We start from the raw sequence: 21,330 nt of genomic DNA on the forward strand, positions 1-21,330 counted from the left end.
AATATGAGAAAGAAGTTAGAAATTTAGAGTTTGAAGATGTAAAAGTGATTAAAAGTGAAAAGGGGGTTATTTATAGGTATAACAATGGCGGTTCGATCTCGATAAATGGACGACCACCATCTGACACGCATTAAATGCATTAAAAAACTAAATTGACGGGTCAGCTATCATGCGGGTCATGATCGAGCCCAATGTGAACGTCAACTTATATCTGGTCGAGCCGTTGCGAAATCATGTCGTTTCTCGCTACATCCTTCCCGAGAAGCGAGGGGACTATCTGTTTATGGTAAAAACCGGTTAGTCCTTCGTATGAGCTGGTTTAAATGATAATACATTGGATCGGAGAAGCATCTCCATAGTATCAGGTTGAGGTCCGAAGTCAGATCACCAAGCTTCGATCCCGAAGGATCGATCAATGTCGAGCTCAATGTCATTATCGAGCTCGAATCCAAGTCGAACTATGGTGCAAAATAAAGTTATCAAGCTTATGAGGCAGAGACCGACCAACACTGACCCCGAATCAATACAGGGATCCGAGTCAGAATCAAGCTCGAGTCAAGATCGAAAGCTCGAGTCAAGACCGAGAGCTCGAGTCAATACCGAGCTCATAGACAAGAGTCGTTGCAATCCCATTAGAGGAGAGAATCCTGGCAGGAATTATAGAAAAGTTGACTTATTATGGGTCTCACACTATGTATTTTAATTATATCTAAAAGTAAGATCCCTCTACTATAAATGGGATGATTATTATTTCCGTAAGGGCCAAGCTTTTGCTTACATTGTAGCTAAAAGACCATACACTCCTATATTGAAGGGTTATTCTTTTGGGTTTCATAGATTGATTTATTTTGCTTAGTTCTTAAATCATCTTCTTTCCAACCTTGTGTATTTTTCGCTCTTTACAATCCATATTTGATACTTTCAATTTATCCTTATGATTTATGTTAAGTTATACCACATATCCTTAGAACTACGTATAAATTCAACTCTATCCGTTTTTCAGGTAAGCACCTCCTTAGAAGCTAATCAACTTAAAAGCTTGTCAACTAATGACGCCTGCGTCCTTAATTTGTTAATTATCTCCAAGATCAAGTGGACATCCATTGACATGTGGAGCTTAGAGTAGCTTAGGTAGGTCAAATAGTCTGAAGGGGAGCTTAGGGGACATCCAGTTAAAAATATAAATCTTAAAGGGTGCATTAATTGTATAAAGTATACTTAACAAGTTTTGCATTGGTACGAGGACTTCGCTATTCTATTTTCCTAATATATAATTGTACTACTTTTTTCGGATTTCTCAACTTTTCAAAGTTTAATTAAATAAAGTACAAGTTTCGCATTATTTTGCTATTTTATCTGTTTAATAATATAATACTCCATACATTTAAATTTATGTGAACATGTTTGACTGACACAAAATTTAAAAAAAAATAAAAAATTTTGGAATTTGTGGTGCTAAACAATTCAAAAAGGGGCCTGAGTATTTGTGTGGTTATAAAAGCTTCTCATTAAGGGTATAATTGTAAGTTTAAGCAAAATTATTTCCAAATTTAGAAATAAATTATTCTTTATAAACTGAAACGAATATAGTATAAGTCTATATGGCTTCAACTTTTCGAAGTTTAATTGGTAACCTTAATTCAATATCATGTGATATGCTTTCTTTTATTTGTTCATAAAAGAATGATGTATTTTTAGTCTTTTTGATTATTTAATCTTAGCATCCTCATTTGATCCTTAATCGCATGGCTTGGTATGACCAACTTGAGTTCAACCATTGTATATCTCTCTTTGTCTCCTCGACCTTAGTATAAATAAAACTGAATTATTTCCATCTAAAATAATACTCCCTAGAGTTTGACTTATTGATATGATAATGCTTAAGATGACTACCTTCCCTTAGAAAAGAAAAGGAACCAAGTCTCCAGCAAAGCTTCACCCAATCCACCTCTCAAATTTTCCTCTCAACCTCAGCCAACAAAATGCCATTTTCAGAGACGACGACGAGGTCGCCGGCGCCATTAACGGAGACGAGATCTCCGACGTCGTTGTTGTTCCGGCGGCATTCAAGCAGGGAAATACGAAACATAGCCTCAGTTTCCAGCAGCATATTGCCAGCTTTTGGAACTGTGATGGGTGAAGGCTCTGTTAAGCTTAAAAGATTTGTTATTGCTCCTTATGATCGTAGATACAGGTATGTCCCTTTCCTTCAACACCTTTTGACATGAAAGGCTGAATACTTTGACTTTATTACTCATTTTTAGTGGTGTATATGAGTCGGATTGATTCGTATTTTCAAACCAAATCAAATCAATTGTATCGGGTTATTAAATCTAAATACAAAATCAAACCAATAAAAGTCGAATTTTTAATCTCGATTTTTCTCGGATTTTTGAGATTTTTTATTTTTTTTTTCATAAAGTCTTCGTAGCACAAAACGTAAAATTTGTGCTTCAAATAGTTCTTTAATCCTAGTAAGAAAGAATTATATAAGGTGTTTTTCAATAAAATAATAAATAAAAAAAATAAGTTTATACATTTTATTTAAACCATGAAAAAAACTAAAAAAATAGATATCCAACACTATTTTCATTCATTGTACAATTGAATTGAGTGTCTTTTATTAGCATTAGTATTGATTTGGTTTTGGTTTAGGATTTATTTGAGTTACTAACATTTATAGACTATAAAACTTATTGGAGAATCCAAAACTTATAAGCCCAAGTTTGAAATAATACGTTTAAAGATAAAATTATGAAAAAACTTAAGAAATATTTATAAACTACACTACCATAAATATTTTTATGTATTAAATATATTAAAAACTTTCATACATATAATGTCGAGTTTGTTTAGTTTCGGTTTGACTTTTTTTAGTTAAAACCAAACCAAACCAAATATGATCGGATTTTTTTTTCCAACACCAAACCATAGTCGATTTGTTTTTTCTCGGTTTGACTTGGATTATCGAGTTGGTGCGGTTTGTCGGTTTCATTTGAACACCCCTCGATAAAAGATCGTTTTCAATGGATCTCATGGAGTCTTTTACCTTTTATTGCTTGAAAAGACAACTTACTTCTCTTGTTGAAGTTTCCATTTTTACAAGCAGTGGCGAAACCAGAATTTTCATAAGGGAGTGTCAAAATATGTAAAAGTCTAAACATGCTGAAGTTATTTAGTTCATTTGCTAAAACTTCAGAATAAACATGCTGAAGTTATTTCGTTCATTTGCTAAAACTTCAGACTAAACATGCTTAAGTTATTTAGTTCATTTGCTAAAATTTCAGACTAAACATGCTTAAGTTATTTAGTTCATTTGCTAAAACTTCAGACTAAACATGCTTAAGTTTTTTAGTTCATTTGCTAAAACTTCAGACTAAACATGCTTAAGTTTTTGTCTTGTAGTATGTAATTTTCTAATGAATTTTTGCTAATGCAGGCTGAAAATATTTAGTTCATTTGCTAAAATTTCAGACAAAACATGCTGAAATTATTTAGTTCATTTGCTAAAATTTCAGACTAAACATGCTTAAATTTTTGTCTTGCAGTATGTAATTTTTTAAAGAGTTTTTGCTAATTCATGCTGAAGTTATTTAGTTCATTTGCTAAAATTTCATACCAAAACATGCTGAAGTTTTGTAACGCAGTCTACAGTTTTATCCTGAATTTTATCCGAAATTTCAGTCTAAACAAGCTGAAGTTATTTAGTTTATTTGTTAAAACTTCAGCCTAAACATGCTTAAATTTTTGTCCTGCAGTTTGTCAATAGTCTTTTATTAAAGAAGGGCAAAATCATCTTTTTAAAATACTTTTAACAAAAAGAATGGGTACGGATGCAAACGAAAAAACAAAACGGGTATATGTTAAAAATGGGAGACCAAATAGGGCACCCCAAACAATTTTAACATATATTAACTACTGCCTTGACCCGTTTGCAGGCTGATTTACTACGTACCTTTTCTCCTAGTGTGGAGGCGCACACACAAAAAAGAAGCTTGTGATCTTTCGTAGCCATAAATATTCAAATGATATGGGTGACACCTATTGAATTTTGAGATAACCCATGAATTCTGGTGGAAAATAATTGGGCGTGAAATATAAAGTCTCACTTTGGAATTTGATAAGGAAAAGAATTACGTAAATTAATAGATGTACGTATACTCTTATTAGTGTACGATATTTTGTGAAAAATTATGCAAACTTGATCCAAAGCAGACACTATTAATCGTGTTAAAAAAAACTTTTGGGCTAGGTTAGCTCAACAAACTCGTAGCATAGTTGTCGACAAAAGAAGTATGAACCTAGTGGAGAGTAACCCTCTAGTTGCAGTGATGGTTTAGAACGAGTTGTCTTTCTCTGCAGTTTAGAGAATATATATATAAGGAGAAGCCTGGACTTTATTGACCATGCATGATCCATGATTACTTTAATAATATGGGTAGCATACAATTTTTCTCCAAATAAGCCTATGAATTAATCTTGGTAATGCGCCATGTGTTACTTGATTCGAAGGGGAAATTGTTGGGTGCGAACAAAATGTCATATTGAAAACTAATAAGAAAAAATATTACACATAAAGTGTAGGATATTCTCGATACTTCTTACATAATTGGAAGTTTTCAATTCAATGGAGTACATAAACAAAATATATTGTGCCAAACTTAGTATAAAGTTTTTATTTTGAGCCCCTTAGACGTAGCAAAGTGTGGAAAACAAAATAGATTAAATGGGTTCTTTTTATCATGGAAAAATTATCAGTTATATCTGCCCATAAGTAAGTAAGTACAAAAATTAGTTAATTCATAAAGGCGAAATATATAAACGGGTCCCTTTAAGTTATCCCAACTATCAGTTGGACACCTCAACTGAGTTCATTTTCAGCTAGATACCTCATTAATTCACAAAAGAAATCAACTAAACACAGGACACTATCAGCCTCCATAGCGTGAAATGCACTCTCACATATGCGAGTTATCTACCTAAAATTAGGTTTATTTTTTTATTTTTCTGAAAACAATATGGACCCCACCTAATTTTAATTAACACCTTCTTCTCCTCCAATTTTCTCCTCCACCATCCTGACCTTCCTCTATCCTAAATCACGTCTGCCTCTATTTTCTATTCCTTTACTTCACACTTTAACATACTTTATTTTCTATGACCTAAATCATCCATTTCACACTTCAAGGTTCCTTCAGATGGCATAAATGACTAATAACTTAAATTTTGTGAAAATCTATTCTACAAAGATCCCCTTGCTCTTATCAACTATGTATGTCTAATGCTATAAATTTTTCAGTTCTTCACATTTACGCATTTCTTTTTCAAACCTACCATTTTCTTGTTCCGTATACAAACCATTTGGATTTCCATGACTTGATTTCTTTTTATTCAGTTTATTATATATACGAAATCGTTTTCTAACCAAGAGAATTTATGGTGTAGTTTTTTTGTTATCCTGATTACCCACTATGATAAAGAAGTAATTGAAGTGTGCAATGAGCATTACAAGAACAGAGAAATCATGAAAGACTATTTTTTTTTTCTTTTTTGGGGGAAGAAGAAAGAGGGTTGTGGTAGTTTTAATAAATAAATAAAATACTGTTTTTTATTAAGAGAGTTGCTAGTGTGTATATATATATATTATTTTTTAAAATTCCACGTGTCATTTAGTGATTGATCAGTTTGACACGGCATCCGCGACTGTAACTCACGCATGAGATTTGTTGGAGGGTGTTAAAAGGGGTCGTTTATGTATTTCGTCATTCATAAAATATTACTTATCAATATTAACCAATTAGCTATTAGTAGCTAAAACAAAGGTCAATTTTTTGCTTTCTTTTGAGTGGTGTTGTTGGAATAGATTGGATACATCTTAAGGAGTTTAAATCTCAGTCTTGAAATGATTTGGTAGAGTTTGAGGTGGTTTATGTGTATCACACTACGTATTATTTGTATATTACATATTATATTATATCAAATGTGTATCACATGTATATCCATGTATACATGTGTGTATGATCGATACATGCGTGATACATGTGTCGTAGAAGAATTTTTTGAACTCGATTTTAATTACTCCCTCCATTTCAAATTAGATGAAGTACTTTCCTTTTTAGTCTGTACCAAAATAAATGACACATTTCTAAATTTGGAAATAACTCAACTTTAAACTCTTCATTTTACCCATTTTACCCTTAATGAGAAATTTTTACAACCACACAAATGTCATGGCCCCATAAAGCTTTTAATACCACAAGTTTCAAAAGTCTTCTTCTTTTTTCTTAAACTCCGTGTCGAGTCAAACTACCTCATCTAAATTGAAAAGGAGGGAGTACGAATTTTGATACCAAATCAGTCCAAAGCACCTCCAATCTTCCTCAAATTTCGTATATTGACTCATCTGTATGTTTATATTATTTATTTATTTTCTATCACCCTGTACGGTTTGCTACCTCATCCATGAAATTTTCTTTCAATCTTGTATCAAATGTTGCTGATCACGCTTTAAAATGTGGGGGAAGATTTTTGCGTGTGATTTTTGAAGAGAAAGAATCCTTATTTGTTCTGGTTTTCAATTTTTGTACGTGCTTGACTAGTTTGGTAAGTATATAATTAATGGCTAGAGGTTAGTAAGTTACGACTTATTTGGGACATTTCCATATGATTCCCCTTATCATGTGCAGGTCCCTGATAAATGAAGTCGGAACTACCTCAATTTACTTGATATAGCACTAGGGTAACAGAAAACTAACAAAAGAAATGGAGGAAATACTCTTTAAGACATCTCAAGATTGCAAGTTTAAAGTTAAATTATTTTCAAATACAAAAAAGTATTTTTATTTTTTAACAAAGTGATGAGAAAATTGTATCACATAAATTAAAATGGTGGGGATATATACATTGCGACAGAAAGAATATCTCCATACTGTACAAAACTCAGGAAAATAATAGGAATAAAAAAGAAGCAAAACCTATACATGCATCTTATGATAACTATTCAGCCTGAAATATAAAGGAGAATTTTTCACTCTTTTTTTTAATAACCTAACGGCAAATGCAGATTGTGGCAAACATTTCTAGTGGTACTGGTGGTGTACTCAGCATGGTCATCTCCCTTTGAACTGGCATTCAACAAGGCAGCAACTGGAGCACTTTTGCCTGTTGATTTAGTGGTTGACGCCTTCTTTGCTATTGACATTATTCTCACTTTCTTCGTTGCATACTTGGACAAATCTACTTACTTGCTTGTCGAAGAACATAAGAAAATAGCTTTCAGGTATTCATTTTGTTTCAGGCTGGGTATTTCTGAGTGGTTACTTGTTGTCAAAGGGTTAAATGGAAATATTTTTTGGCAGAAGCTACTAAAGCCTTGTGATATCACATGAAATAAAAACTAGGTAATAATGCATAGAAAGCTTTAAGAGAAGGCACTTATTGTTAGTGCAGCAAAAGTTTGAAGGGACTTGAGTGGAGAAGTGTAGTTGTATTGGAAGAAAGTAAGAAACTTTATATTGATGCAAAAAAGAAAAGAAAAGAGAGAACACTTATATTTGTACTAATCTTGATACAAGAGAAGGTGTGCACATGACATCTCAAGCAAATCCCACATCAGAATGGAATAGCCACATGACACCTCAAGTAAATCCCACATCGGAATGGAATAGCCAAATAGGAAAGTGAGATCTTTTAAGACATAATACAAATTCATATGGTACGCACGCTTTTGGGCTTGATGATGGTGTAGCCATTACAAATCCATGAGACCTGTTGGGCCAAACGGAAAATACGTGTAATGGGTTGGCCTATAATAAATATGGCATTAGAGTTGTACACTTATTCCTCAATACGGTGGTGGGGCAGACCTCAGCGATGACACCAAGTCCCTTAGGAGAGGTTTATGACTTCCATGATGGAGGACGAGCCGATAAGGACGTTTAAAATAGGACTGGCAAACTTCTAGGTTGACAAAGAAGGGTGCACATGACACCTTAGGCGAATTTCACATCAAAATAGGTGAAAAAAGTGAAAGAGCATTATATACTATAAGGCATAGCACAAGTTCTCATTGTACGCGCGTTTTTGGACTCTATGATGGCGTAGCCCAAGGGACAAATTCGTGAGGCATGTTAGGCTAAAGGGGACAATACGTGCCATAGACTTGGGCTAGAGAAAAGTGAAAGAGCATTATATACTATAAGGCATAACACAAGTTCTCATTGTACGTGCGTTTTTGGACTCTATGATGACGTAGCCCAAGGGACAAATTTCTGAGGCATGTTAGGCTAAAGGGGACAATACGTGCCATGGATTTGGGCTATGGACAAATCTTTTAATTTCTTTTAATTAATTTTTTTCTCTCATTTTTTCTTATGAAGATTACAATTTCAGTATTTTCTTCTGTTTGAAAAGGTACGTCACACATCTATGGTTTCCAATGGATGTAGCTTCAACTCTACCATTTCAAACCATAAACCGGATCGTCACTGGAAAAATGAACCGAGGACCAGTCTTTGGCTTCCTCAACTTGCTGAGACTCTGGCGACTGCGGCGCGTTAGTGAATTCTTCTCAAGGTATACTTATAATTCTTAAACATGGATCGATTCTCTGTAGCATCAATATAATCACTTCCTTTAAAGTTAGACATTGTATCAACTAATCTCTTCCCCTTCCTTCTAGGCTAGAGAAGGACACTCGATTCAGCTACTTCTGGACAAGATACTGCAAACTAATTTGTGTAAATACTTGTCATCTTAGCTATACATTAGATAAGTTTTACATGATCATATGATATAGGCATGACTATATATCTTCTTGAAATGGCTTTAATCTTCTTATGACTGTATTACATGACAGGTGACATTATTTTCAGTACATTCAGCAGGGTGTTTCTATTTCTGGCTGGCAACACGTTATCATAATTCAGAGGATACCTGGATTGGGAAAAATATTCCTGATTTCAAAACAAAAAGTATCTGGCAAGGATACACCTACTCCATGTATTGGTCTATTACCACCCTCACAACAGTCGGATATGGTGATCTCTATGCTGTGAATACTGAAGAGAAGATCTTCACCATCTTTTACATGCTTCTCAACATTGGACTTACTGCCTACTTCATTGGCAACATGACTAACCTTATTGTCCATCATGCTGTTCGAACATTTGCCATGGTGGACCGATCATTTTCCTGCATTAATTTTCTCGATTTTTTTTCAAGATCATGCATAGTTCCATAAACCAAATTACTTGTGAATGTATGCAGAGGGATGCCATCAATCAGATTTTGAGATATGCGAGCAAGAATAAACTTCCAGAAGGACTAAAAGAGCAAATGCTAGCACATTTGACACTGAAATTCAAGACAACAGAACTACAGCAAGAACAAGTTTTAGAAGACTTGCCAAAGGCTATAAGATCTAGCATTTCACAGCAGCTCTTTCGTACAACCTTACAAAATACCTACCTTTTCAAAAGAGTCCCCGAAGATTTTATAGTCCAGTTGGTAATGTTTTCATCCCTAGCGCAGCTAATTTATTTCCAACTGTTATTAACAGGGAAGAGGGTTTGTTTTGTAATCATCAAACCTACTGCAAGCCACCCCCTTTTGTTTTTCTTCAATAAGCAAGCTACCTTCAGGCTCAAATCAATATTTTTTCAATTAGCTAGCTACCTTCTAGAAACCATGTTCTTCTTGGTTTAAACTTTAACTGTGCGCTTAAGGATTCCACAGATCTAAGCTATATATGTTGTTTCACTTTTAATACTACAGGTCTCAGAGATAAAGGCAGAATATTTCCCACCAAATGTGGACATCATTATTCAAAATGAGATACCAACAGATTTCTACATTATTGTATCTGGGGCCATGGTATGTGCCATTCCACTCAACTACTCAAGTTTTAATTTGCTCTCTTGGTATACCCAGACAGTTACCAATTTACTGATTAACTGACCGCTGCAGGATGTTGTAACATACAAGAACGGAACGGAACAGGTCTGAACGTATTTCACTTTTCTCTTATGAAGATTTATTAACAGTATAGAGATACAACGATTCGACATAAAATTCTCTATGCAAACTACTTTTAATTGGGATATATATGACTACTAATTCTTCTGATAAAAAGTTCAAATGTTGCTGCTGACAGTTTCTTTCGAAGTTGGGGTCTCAAGAAATGTTTGGGGAAATAGGTGTGGTGTTTAATATCCCTCAACCTTTCACAGTGAGAAGTAAGAGGCTTTCTCAAGTTGTCCGTATTAGTCATCATCATTTCAAGCAACTGGTTCAGCCCCCTTAAAGAAGACGGACAGATAATTCTCTCCAATTTTCTTCAGGTGCATGCTCTGGTACCTTCTATTTAGTTGCTACTAATATTCTTGAATATCATAATATTCCCAGTAAAAAGTGAGTTGTCCATTTTCCCTGTATCTACACTCTATTCTTGATACCCTCAGCCATCAGAAAATACTGGCATTCCCATTAGATCAGCATCCAGCTCTTTCCTGGGTTATATCTCTGTTTATACTTAATTATGTCACCCTTATTGTTGATCTTAATTTGTGGCACTATATTATCAGCATCTGAAGGGATTGAAAAAGGAGGAAATAGCAGAGATGCCGGTCGTATCAGAATTTCTCGATGACTTAAACAGAGAGGTAATTCTTTGTCATTAACTTGCAAAACCTAATGCATTAAATTGAATACGAACTTAAGTCTGATTTGTTTTTCATTACTGTTGAACATTACCGACAAATTTAATACACGTGCTTTCTTTTGCAAACTTACCGGAGTTATGGACCTAATAATGATGAGCATGGGAAAATATTTACAAGAAACCATCTCATGCTAAGTAGCAAACTCAAACAATAGCCCCAACTTCCCCAAGAAATTGAAAAGAACAAAAAAATGGGCGATAGGTAAGTTTCTAAGCACTCCTAGATAGTATCCATTGACAGAAACAAAACATACTCCAAATGACAACTTCAATGATCTCTTAGTTAACATGCAGAATGAGCTAAATTTAGACGTGTAATAAATGCAAAAGTAAAGTAAGAACATATGAAAACTTCCAAACCTTTTCACTTAGAATAAATTTTATGTTGCTTCATTGACCTCTTGAAGGAATCCACAGTGATTGAGGCTGGATCACAAGATCATGCAGGACATGTTCAACAAGAAAACAGTAAGCTTTCACTTCACTTGGAACCAATGCTGATGACAAAAAAGTGTGCAGTTCATATCAAAATTTACCAAAGATAAAATATATATTATATAACTTTGATAAGATAACTCTGCCCAATAGGAGACAGTGATGAATATAGCTCATTGGCAGAGAGTTTAATCAAACCCATTTTGTCTCAGGCCTTCTATACTCATGTGAAAAATAATAAAATGTGGAAACAGAAAGAGTTATTTTATGCTTGCTGCATCTTTATCTGGAAACAGTGGCTAGGTTTGGAGCTCAAGTGCTCTTATACTATCCTTTGTACTTCTGGAGATACAAGTCAGAGAGAGGTGGAATGTGCTCTTATACTATACTTTGTACTTCTGGAGATACAAGTCACAGAGAGGTGGAATGTGCATACCAGTTCTATCTGGTTTAAGAAGATACTATAGATTATCAGTTCTGCAGAACTTGATGTAGATGTTGATATTTTTAACCATTTAACTGAAGGCCCATTTATGTTCTTTTATCTTGTTGTTGACTTAAGGTCAATGTGAACCTAAGTAGAACTCTGAACCCGCTGACTCAATATTCTGGATCATAGAGAATAATCGAAAGTGATGGACATAAATGAGAGAAGGGCTGGTTCTGAACAGGCTAAATCGTCGATAGATAAATTACATGTTGATTATTATCTGATATACCCTTTCTCAATGTTCCTTTCTTTCTGTTCCATTTCAACCATGAATGGGTGTGACTACTACTTCTAACTTTTTTTTCTGTATCCATGCATATGATGAAAATTTGCTTCAGATGTTCCTATGGTATTCTCATTGATTCAATTAACTTGACGGATTCTAAGCCCTCATTTTGGATGCAGTAATACCCAGAGCTCCTGCCCTGTCAAAGACGCTTCCTACAAGGGTGATAATTCATGGATATCATCCGGATGATACATCAAATGAAAGAGGAAAACTAATCCATCTACCTGATTCAGTTGAACATCTTCTAAGTATAGCAGGTGAGGAAATTTTGAAAGATCGTAGTTCTTCTTGTACATTTTGAATTCAGCAAGTCCCTTCAAACAATTTCATTTCCACTCATCCGCTCATATGAAATTTACCATCCTTTTGAATCAACGAGAAGATTACCAGAAAGGAATTATGACAATATTCAGAATCCTGTCTAACTATATTATTTGGTGGATGCAGAAAGAAAGTTTGGGAAAAGTGGAACCACTATTGTCATGGCAGATGGTTCTCAAATGGAGGATTTGGCTGCTCTGCGAGAGAGTGATCGCTTGTATATTTTTTGAGAACAAACTCTTATACTATATAGAGGAAACAATGAAACAAATGTCTGAAGATAATGTGTTGATAAGCCAAATCACTAGATGCATAAAAGTTGAAGCTGGCAGAAAATATCTTAAGCAACTCTCTGGAAATTAGTACTGGAGTGATTATGCCATAGTACTAATTTAACCGAAGCTATCTCCTTGGAATGATGTTTCCTTACTTGTTGGTGTACTATAGTCATTACTGTCTACCTTCCGCACAGGATTTCTATCTGCATTGGCTTGCTTTTAGTCTTGAATAAGTAAATTGGACCTTGTTCACTGTGTCCATACTAGGTTTGATCCCAAAAGCTTGTCATTGCCGGGCTCGACCACCCTGATGAATATAAAATATTCATGTATTTTCTTAACTCAAAAAATAAGATTTTAATAAAATTTCAAGAATATTACTTTTAATTCTCACATATTTTTTAACATTTCTTGCAAGAAAGAAAAATTCAATGGAGTTCGAACTTTTTAACAAAGAGAAAAAGCATCTGCATAAGACGTCATTTTGTCGTAATCACCAAATTAGTAATACATGCAGCATTTATTCAGATTTTATAAGCTGTAACACTACAAAATCATGTAAAAGTACCTAAAATTCAGTGACCTAAAAAGATAAGACGATCCCAAAGTTTTCATTGCAATTGGAAGAAAAGACTGACGAAGTTTCAAGCATAAGCTTTTGGAGAGAGAGAGAGAGTACCATTAACGGAGATCTTAGGGTAACTGCTGATCTGATCGGAAGGATTAGAATTCTGATCATCGATTTCAATGGTGGAAGTTTCCTTCTGCTTTGCCATTGTAGAGAAATTAGCTTAGGACGGAGCAACCTTGAGTTTGACGAGACCCTATCGGAGAAATTTCATGCTTTCTTTTATTTGGATTTAATTTTTAGAATTGGTTTCTCCATTTCATTGGTAACTTTTTGGACCTGATGTTAAGAAATTAAAAAGTTTGCTTACCATTGTGAACAAGATGTACAAGCAGCTTATTTGAACAGATCCAACCAACCTTTTGGACATGATGTGAACGAAGCAACAAGCAAAGGTGCGCAAAAAACAGCAAAATGCCATCTAATTTATACGATATTACTATGAAGTGAAAGCTTTACCAGAATTTAATATCTTATTTACTTCATTTCTTATTTGAGAACGACTATAAACAACAACAATAAATACAATTATAAGTGGGGTCTGAGGAGACTAAGATATAGGTAGTACCCTTCGCTATAAGGACAGTTGGTTTCGATAGATACTCGATTAAATAAAAGATGAAAGAAGCACTAATAGCAAGATAATATATTTTAAAAGACTAAAATCAAGATAGCGACAAAGAGACAAAAAATAATTTAAATAAATTTATTCATTTAGCAAATGCTAATTAAAAGAGGTTTTTGCTCATTTGGTGAATTCGGCCTTTTTCTTATCTCCAAATTACTTAACCTCCTTGTGCTTCACGCAGTAGGATATAATCGCTTTTTTTAATGGCAAGAAAAGAGATTGTGCTTGAAAGCAATATTCTTAATTGGAAGACAAGTTGACACATATTTTTCTGGAATAAAAAATGTAATGTATGTCCTACTGCCTCGTCTTCCTACTTAAATATAATTCACAAATAATAGTAATAATAATTGTTGTAAATAATATTAGTAATTATATGTATCCTTTGGGATTTTTAAAATAAGATTGGGGGGGAAAGGCTGACACGTCCAATCAATTTCTTAATGATATTACTAATCATGAACTTTGAAATTTCTCAAACAAAATGGGAATGAAGAATTGAAAATATAAGAATTGATATTATTATTTTATACTGATGTCAAAACATGTTATATCAAATTACTCAAAATAATGGAATCAAAAATCACAGTAAACCCTCAATTGAGGATTAGAATATATGGATCATAAATACAAAAAAACAAAAGAATTGGAAGAAAGAACAGAACCTTTTAGCAAAATGGTTGTAGCCACCTCCTACTCTATTTTGATTCTTTCCTTGCTTACACCAAACATCAGATTTATTATAAAGCGTAAACTCCTTTCAACAATGAAAAGTTAATTAAGGTGCTCTTGAGATTCAATTATACTACAATGAATATAGTTATATTCAATTTATCGACTATGGAGATACACAAAGGTGCATAGAGAACGAAATCCTATAAGAGAAATCACTAATGGAGACCAACACAAGAGTGCCTTTAGTTTTTTTATGATGATGATTGGACTTTTTGGGGAATGGTAAAAGGGTTGTGTTTACTTTTCCTTTAATAGAGATTTCAGAATTTTTTATTGAATGAGGAGGATGAGATGAATACACACCTATAGAGTAAAAACTTTGAGGAATTAGTAACGGCAAAATTACATTTATTGAATCATTATGATGTATTAAGTGCTTTTTAATTAATTTGAAAAATGAGAAGAATGATAGATTTGTGGAAAGATATACTATATTTTTACCAGGAAAAAAAGATACTCCCTCCGTTTACTTTTACTTGTCCACTATTGACTTTGTACACACTTTAAGAAATAATAAATAAAGTATATAATTTACCATGATACCCATATTAATTGGTGTATAATCTTAATAGATTTGGAAAATAATTTGGAATGAGTAATTAATGATAAGGGTAAAATAGAAAAAATAAATTATTTTTCTTTTGATAAGCGAAAGTGGACAAATAAATATGAAAATTTATTTTTAAAATAATATACAAGCAAAAGAGAACGGAGGGAGTACCACGTCATCTATGTCAACACACACATACACTATACCTCTGTTTAAAACTCAATAATTAAAGGCTATTCGTTTAATCAAAAGATGTTGTCTCGTATACTCTATCCTAAAGGAAAGTATTCTATTTTACTTCTGAGTGCTCTATTTTACTTCTTTCTCTTGTATAATATTATTATTATTAACTCTCTTAATTTCCCAAGTAAGAAATCCTTTAAAATTATTATCGTTATTAATCACACCTAGTTTGAATTCTCCTCGATTATTCAAACAGTCTTCTAGTTTTGTTCTCTATTTTATTATGTTTCGAATTCTTTCTAGAGTGAGATATATTAAGTGATGGTGATAACTTATATATCTAGCGAAAATATGTTGTTTTTCAATCTCGTTTTTTGTAGGTATTTTTTCTAAATTAAATTTATTATTTAAAAACTGTATTTTTCTTTATATATATCTTTCCACTACCTATCAGTAGGGGTGTACAAAAAAAACCGACAAATCGCACCAAACCGATAATCCGAGTCAAACTGAGAAAAAAATCCGACTATGGTTTGGTTTGATTTGGTTTGGTTAGGAAAAAACCCGACCATAATTGGTTTGGTTTGGTTTGGTTTTAACTAAAATAAAGTCAAATCGAAACCAAACCAACCCTACATTACATGTATACAAGTTTTAAAAATATTTTATACATAAAAATAATTATTATAATGTAATTAATATTTTTTTAAACTTTTTTGTAGTTCTCTCTTTTAATGTATTATTTCATGCTTGGATTTAGAACTTTTGAATGGTCAAATATGTTTTGTAGCCCATAAAAGTTAGTAACTCAAATAAAGCCCAAAGCAAAATTGTAACGATCTGGCCGGTCGTTTTGAGAGTAATAGCCCCGATCCCCTATTTACTACTTCTCACATATCTATTTCTGTTATTGTGACTTGTCGGGAGGTTTCGTTTTGGTTTTTGGAGTGTTTTGGGACACTTAGTCCCTAAATGGAGGTTTAAGCCCTAGGAATTTGGACCGTAGTTGGAACTGTATGAAAACGTCTCTGAAATGGAATTTCGTCGGTTCCGTTAGCTCCGTTAGGTGATTGTGAGTTTAGGGGTGTGTCTGAATTTTATTTTGGAGGTTTGTAGCTCATTTAAGCTTGAAATGGCTAAAATAGGAATTTAGGTTTGGAAGTTTGACCGAGGAGTTGGCTTTTTGATATTTGGGTCGGAATCTAGTTCCAAAAATATTTATAGCTCCGTTATGTCATTTATGACTTGTGTGCAAAATTTGAGGCCAATCGGACTTGATTTGATAGTTCGAAATCAAATGTAGAAGTTGGAAATTCTTAAGTTTCATTAAGCTTGAATTAGGTTGTGATCCGTGGTTTTAGCGTTATTTGATGTGATTTGAGGCTTCGACTAAGTCTGTATGATATTTTAGGACTTGTTGGTGTATTTGGTTGAGGTCCCGAAGGCCTCGGGTAAATTTTGTATGGTTAACGGATAAAAAATTGGACTTAAACAGCTGCTTCAATTTCTTCTGCTGGAAATGCAGAAATCGAGCCCGGGATCGAAGCCTAGAAGTCGAGCCTAGAGTCGAAGGCCAGGGTCGAGGGCCAGGATCGAAGGCCAGAATCGAGGGCCATGATCGAGGGCCAGGATCGAAGCCATGATCGATGCCCATGATCGAAGGTCAGGATCGAGGGCCATGATCGAGGCCTGGGATCGAGGCAAGACCGAGGGCTGCTTGGACAAAATTATAAAACAAGGGATTTCGTCCCATGCGCCATTTTTGACGAATTGGAGCTTGAGAAGAGGCGATTTTTGATAGATTTTCAAGGAAAAATATTTGGGTATGGGTTTCTAACTCGAATTTGGTCAATATACACGAATATATCATTATTTTCACCATTTAATTAGTGTATTGAGATGAAAAATTGGAAATTTTTTAGAAATCTCATAGAAATAAATTTTTGAGATTTCGGTGTCGATTCGGAGTCGGATTTGAGTGAAACTGGTATGGTTGGACTCGTAATTAAATTTATTGTCGGATTTTATCAGTTTCGCCGGATTTCGAGAATTTTTGAGTTAATTTCGATTTTTATTGAAAAATATAGTATTTTCTTATGAAATTGATTCCTATAATTTTTGTTGACTGTATCGATTTATTTTGGCTAGATTCGAGCCACTCAGAATCGGATATTCGTGAAAAAGGCATTCTTACCGATTGATTGAGCTTGGTTCGAGGTAAGTGGCTTGCCTAACTTTGTGTGGGGGAACTCCCCGTAGGATTTGTACTGCTTTTTATATATGAGCGTCGTATATGTGAGGTGACGAGTACGTACACGGGCTAATTGTGTAAAAACCCGATTTTCTACTAAGTAATAACCTGATTTTTTTCTTATTTGAGTTCCATCAGCATGTGTGGTATCCGACTAGACTAGAATAGTATGCCTACTTGTCTTAACTGCTTACTTGAACTACGTGCAGCATGTTTAGTGAATTTACCTGTCTTTCCTTAACTAGTACTTAGGTTGAACTATAGAATTTTATGCCGTAACTATTGAATTCTATTGTTTAGCTGCATATTTACTTTGGGACTATGGAACGGTATTCCGGGAGATCCCCCTATACTGCATATTTACTTTGGGGCTACGGAACGGTATTCCGGGAGATCCCCATGTACTGCATATTTACTTTGGGGATACAGAATGATATTCTGGGAGATCCCCATGTACTGCATATTTACTTTGGGACTACGGAACGGTATTTCGGGAGATCCCCATGTTCTGTACATTTACGTTGGGACTAAGAAACGGTATCTCGGAAAATTCTCTGTTGTTATCTCTATGTATTGAGCTGTTGTCTTCTATGATTTCATTCTTGTTAAATTTCAGTCCTTATTTTACCACGATATTTTATTTTATCTTGTGTTATTATATATTTACCAGCTGTGAACACCTAAGTTTTTACTATATTTGAATTTTTATCACCTTCTACTATGTAAATATTTTCAGAATTTAATATATATTATTTAGCTTTGTTACACTTATATATATATATATATATATATATATATATATATATATATATATATATATATATATATATATATTAATAATTTAAAAGATCAATTATTACTATTAATATTATTTTTATCTTTATTTTTAAATAAAATGAATTAAAAATAAATAAAAATTAATTTTTTTTAAAAAAACAAATTTCGGATGGGGAATTAAAAAATAGAAAAAGTGAAAATATAAAATTTAAAAGTAAAAGTAAAAGTAGGTAGAAATTGTTTAATAAAAAAAGTAAAAGGAAGTAAAAAATTTAAAAAATAAAAGTAAAAGAATGTGGAAATTTTAAAAATAAAAAGTAAAATAAAGTTGAAATTAAAAAATAAAAGTAATGGTATCTGATTTTTTTTTTTTAAAGTAAAATTAAGTGGGAAATAAAAAAAAAAAGTTAAATAAGTGGGAAATGCAAAAAAGGAAAAGTAAAAAGTGAGATTTTAAATATATTAAAAGTAAAAAAAAAGTGAGAAATTAAAAAATAAAAGTAAAGGAAAGTGGAGAATTATAATTTTTTTAAAATAAGAAAAATGGAAAGTGGAAATTCTTTTTAATTAAAAATAAAAAAATAAATAAAAAATAAAAATAAAAATCTAAAAATTTCGAAAATATTTTCTATAAATAGAAGAGAAATATGATGAAAAAAAGGGAGAGGGAGAGAAAGAAAAAAGAGGGAGGAGAGAATTGAGAGAAATTTATTTTCTTCTTTTAGGATAAGGGAATTTCTACTTGTGTCATTCTTTCTTCGTCTTTCTTTCGAAAAAACTAGCAGCTTCACCATCCAAAAATAACATTTAAACCTCCATAGAACAGCCCTTTTAATACCATAAACTACCATCCAAACCCAGTCGAATTAGTGAGGTTTTTAGTTGAGGTCGTCGGCGAGTTTCGATGCTCCATTTGAGGTCTTGCGTGCGGTCTGAATGAGTTTAAGATTCAAAGTTGTAAAACCGTAAAGTTTCAGATTCAACTTTTGAGGCCCACTTCTTATCTTGTTTTGATTAATGATATGAGTTGCTTCTTTTTCTTTTGGTGTTCTTTGGTGTTTATTTATATCTTGAATGAATGAAATTATTCTCTGTTAAACATGCCAATTTTTTAGCTTCCTCTTTGTATATTTATTTTAGTTCATTAGCATGTTCTCTTAAAAAAGGGTTCATCCATGAATAGTTTAATGAAATTTGCTAATTGATAAGTGAGTTGTGATTGTTTATAAAAAATAAAAATAAAATCTTATTGAAATGAAAGCTCAAGCAATGTTATGTCTCTATTTGGTTATTTAGTCATTCATGTGTTAATAAATAAGCTTTAGTAGTTCCATCTTTGTTTTAAATTAAGTTGTCAATTGTCTAAAGTGTAGAGTTAAGTTGTTAAATAAGTTTAACTAGAATTATGTCACCTGTGAAGATCCAATGTTTGGGCCTAGACACATGGGTTGTTGAAGGAAGTAGAGTTGTGAGGTTACTATAAGCTAATGAAGAAAGTTATTTTATTTTTGGGCCAAAACTTGAAATTTGCTAGGCCCATTAATCTCATACAATGGCCCCCTTTTGTAGTTCTTGTATAAATAATTTAATCTATTTCATGCTTTTCTACAATAATATACTCTTATGGCTTTACAAATCTCAAATTAGTTTAAGACAAATAATTCATAAACTTCGTAGCTTGCTTTAGGCACGATTAATAAATTATCGTGGCCATGGGTACGATTCCCGTGGCATGGTCACGATACGTAAATCCCAATTCGAGTGCGTGTTTCACGCGACTTGACCATAACTTCAAATAATAATAATAAATATGTTGTAAATCGCGGGTGCGTTTCACTTGGCGTGGTTTGCAATGTGTACCAAACGACAAGTGTACGACATCGTAACTTGTTCAAGAAATAACTCCATAAATACTAAAAATCGATTTAAATACATAATTAAAAGCGGTCAAAGGTAAAATGCACAATAGGTTTAAAACAGGTAATAAATCAAATAATTTAAAAGTAAAATATTAATATAAAAAAAATCAGATAATTAGGCCAAGTATTAATTGTTAAGCAACCGTGCTAAAACCACGGAACTCGGGAGTGCCTCACACCTTCTCCCGGGTTAACAGAATTCCTTACCCGATCTTCTGTGTTCGCGGACCAAAAATAAGAGTCAAATTTCCTCGATTTGGGATTCTAAAATAAATCGGTGACTTGGGACACCATAAATTATTCCAAGTGGCGACTCTGAATAAATAAATAATCTCATTTCGAATAATATCGCTTAAATTGGAAAAACTCCCTATCCCCTATTCCCTCGGAAAAAAGGAGGTGTGACACCTCAGGCGACTCTGCTGGGGAAACGAATCTAGAATCTCTGGTTCAGGGTTCAAAATTCGAGCTTAGAACAACTGTTATGCTTGGCTTTCTTGTGATTCTTTAATATTACATGTTTGGGCCTAATGTGCTAAATGTCATTTTTTACCGCTTTGATATTAATTGAATTGTATATAAACTGTTACGAAACCCTCTTCTCTCTGAGTCTTCTGAATCTTCTGGGAAGTGTGCGCTTCACGTGGCTTTTTTTCTGTTAGAGTCATATCCTAATTTTAGAACGAGGTACGAACAAGTTGCAAAGTCGGTGAAGCTTCTGTATTCCCGGTACGCTGCCCCCTCGGCTCGAGTTGTCCGCTCGGGTAAGCCAGGTCTAGAACAATACACCCAAGATTTAAACGTAGAATGACATAACCTCATGCCGGATCCCTAGTAGGTACATTTGTTTGCATCACGTGCATTTGACTTTGGGGACTCAATACACGGGTTGTGTTCGTCTAGGATAGGTGTACCCAATATAAAAGACCATCCTGATACATTTTTATGTGCTACTTATGCATATATTTGTTTCGACTTGCATGTTGACCGGTTTCTAGAATAGGGAAAGAAAAAAAAATCAAAAAAAAGAAAGAAAGAGTGAAAGGTAGGTATTTGAAAAATTTCGAAACTCTGCCGAATTCGTTTTTTTAAAAAGAAAGAAAATAAGCCAATATTTACAAAAGTC

The 21,330-nt window shown here is 33.4% G+C and overlaps 1 long non-coding RNA gene and 1 pseudogene across 4 annotated transcripts; one reads left to right on the forward strand and one right to left on the reverse strand.

Moving 5' to 3' along the window:
- The first annotated feature begins 1,814 nt into the window (after window positions 1–1,814).
- LOC104087281 (potassium channel KAT3-like) lies at window positions 1,815–12,591 on the forward strand (annotated as a pseudogene).
- On the reverse strand, window positions 8,724–13,514 carry LOC117274409 (uncharacterized). Of its 4 annotated transcripts, none has more exons than XR_004504515.1 (3): window positions 13,213–13,514; window positions 12,159–12,840; window positions 8,724–11,146 (listed from the first exon to the last, which is right to left on the reverse strand). It is a non-coding gene; the product is annotated as an uncharacterized lncRNA (long non-coding RNA). The 4 variants fall into 4 exon arrangements; XR_011411842.1 differs by having other exon boundaries at window positions 8,724–11,217; XR_011411844.1 differs by lacking the exon at window positions 12,159–12,840.
- Window positions 13,515–21,330: the final 7,816 nt, after the last annotated feature.

The sequence above is a fragment of the Nicotiana tomentosiformis genome, chromosome 11 (genome assembly GCF_000390325.3).
Source record: "Nicotiana tomentosiformis chromosome 11, ASM39032v3, whole genome shotgun sequence".
In the NCBI taxonomy this organism is placed as follows: domain Eukaryota; kingdom Viridiplantae; phylum Streptophyta; class Magnoliopsida; order Solanales; family Solanaceae; genus Nicotiana; species Nicotiana tomentosiformis.